At 43.8% G+C, this 2475-nt stretch overlaps 1 protein-coding gene across 1 annotated transcript in view; it reads right to left on the bottom strand.

Moving 5' to 3' along the window:
• LOC115276511 (deleted in malignant brain tumors 1 protein-like) overlaps positions 1-2475 on the bottom strand; it is a 104831-nt gene that overhangs the window by 45097 nt on the left and 57259 nt on the right. The window lies entirely within an intron of this gene.

Raw genomic sequence — 2475 nt, 5'->3', positions numbered from 1 at the left:
AACCCTCAGTTCATTCTCAGCTTTCAATAGTCTCTCAAGTTCTGCATCCCTCTCTCTCCCCAACTCTCTCTCCCTCCTCCACTCCCCCTGGTTCTCCATTAGGTCTCTCTTGTTTTCTTGCTAGACCTATGAGTGCAAACATATGGTTTCTGTCCTTCTCTGCCTGGCTTACTTCACTCAGCATGACACCCTCAAGGTCCATCCACTTTCCTACAAAGATTCTGCTTTCTTGTGAGGATGCTGCCTTAAGTGCGTGTGCGCATGTGTATGTATGCATGTGTACTGATTTATATTAATGACAACTAATATGAAAGAATTAAGGTTCACTTGTGTAATTTATCAATCTAAATCCTGTAAGTTTCAGTCTCAGGAGCTGCTGAGTTCAAGGAAACACTATCTACCCAGAAAAAGTAGTGAAGAAGACTTGGAGGGGGTTGCCCAACATAACATCCTTCAACAGTCCACAGTGTCCCCTTTTCTCCAACTCATCAGACCCCAAAATTGTTCTGGAGTCTTTTGTTTCCCAAGCCTTCCCAGACCTGACAGCCTCTGTCCCTGTGTCCCTCATTCCTACCCAATCCCCACCATATACATCCACTCTGCCTCTGTCCCCACAAGCAAGAATCCTCTGCCAGAGAAGAAGGAGATGGTGAACAGACCCAATAAATACAATATTTTCTTCGTCAGATGGTAAGGGGAGAGGAAAAGGCAGGGATTAATACTTTTCCCCTTTAGAATGAGATTGAATGGGCTCTCCTTCCCAGGTGACATTCAGGCTAAAGGTCTGTTCTGACAGCCTGCGTGTGCCCACCTGGGTGGACTGCTGCCTGACTCCACCACACCACTGGGTGTGAGTGGGTCACTACTGGGGTCCCACAATGAACGCATGCTGACATCCCTTTTCCTGTTGCTTCAGGAGGAAGTAGCTCTTGCGGAGGGCTCATGTCTAGTGTGTCTGGCTCCTTTTCCAGTCCTCTGTATCCAGAAAGCTACCCAACAGACATCCAGTGCGTTTGGGAGATCCATGTGAATAAAAAATTCCGCATAGAACTCATGATTCCAACTCTGAAGTAAGACAACAAACTTTTAAGAGAAGATCCTCTCTAAATAAGAATATTCATTTATGAAATCAGAATAAAGATATTTCTTTTAGACCAAAATGCTTAGAGGGGGAAGCAGAAGAACACAAAATTCTTCCCAATTTAAGGGTCAAGTTAATTTTGTAATCCTATCCAATGAGTTACTTCTAGTGTAAAAAATTTAATAAGTGATTTATTTACATATTTAAGTCAACCTTATTATGATAGTTTTTCATTTGATTTTGTTTTCTAAAGGCGTCACCCCGTTCCTCCTTGCCAGCTTTGCCCTTGTGTAATGGGTACCAATGTTTATCCTCCTCTTAGACTTTCTTTTTCCTTTATCTAACAGCGAACAGTAAGAGGCTTTCCATACACACACTTGAGGCACCTGTTCCAGCCCCAGGCCCAGCATCTTCTCAATGTTGCCACCAAGTGTCAGGAAACAGTGGAGATATGGCCTCATCTCTGACATGTAGGGAATACATTTTTTTGAGTCTCTTTTTTATCTCCATTTTTTATCTCCGTAACATTAAATAATAGTCAACAATTTTTTTAGTGTTGGCTGTGTATCCAGGCTCCATATGATGTATTCTGTTTGCTTTGTCACATGTCAGCATCACTACAGCCCTAGGATATATACCCTTGTCCTCTGCATTGGAGACAAGGAACCTGAGGCCCAGAGTGGCTAACTAAGGAGCTTGCCCGAGGCTGACCAGCAAGGTCTGTCTGATGTCAAAGCTCCAGTCTGCTCCAACACATGGTTCTATAGGCAGAGTCTGTGCAAAGACCTTGTAGCACGTGACAGACATCATGCTGAGAACACAGCAACACTGAGAGATGCCATGAAAATCCACCTGTAGCACACATTGAATTACTGCTCAGTCCATGGAGCCAGGCATGCTCTATGCCAGAGAATATTCTAGAAACATGTTTTCTTTGTTGATTGAAACCCTAAGGACACAGGGACCCCTCAATGAAGTGAGAACCTCAAACCCACACTTCCAAAGTCTATCTTATTATAGGTTATCTGTTCCTTCCAAATATGCCTCACACACATCCCTTGTGAGAGATTGCCAAAATGCAAATACTCCATATGCTGACATTTCTATTTTATTTTTTTTCCATAATATATTATTGTCAAATTGGTTTCCATACAACACCCAGTGCTCTTCCCCTCAAGTGCCCTCCTCCATCACCACCACCTCTTTTCCCCTCTCCCCCTTCCCCTTCAACCCTCAGTTCATTCTCAGCATTCAATAGTCTCTCAAGTTTTGCATCCCTCTCTCTCCCAAACTCTCTCTCCCTCCTCCGCTCCCCCTGGTTCTCCATTAGGTCTCTCTTGTTTTCCTGCTAGACCTATGAGTGCAAACATATGGTTTCTGTCCTTCTCTGCCTG

Source organism: Suricata suricatta, chromosome 2 (assembly GCF_006229205.1).
Source record: "Suricata suricatta isolate VVHF042 chromosome 2, meerkat_22Aug2017_6uvM2_HiC, whole genome shotgun sequence".
NCBI lineage: Eukaryota > Metazoa > Chordata > Mammalia > Carnivora > Herpestidae > Suricata > Suricata suricatta.
This window is presented reverse-complemented; position numbering and strand designations above follow the sequence as displayed.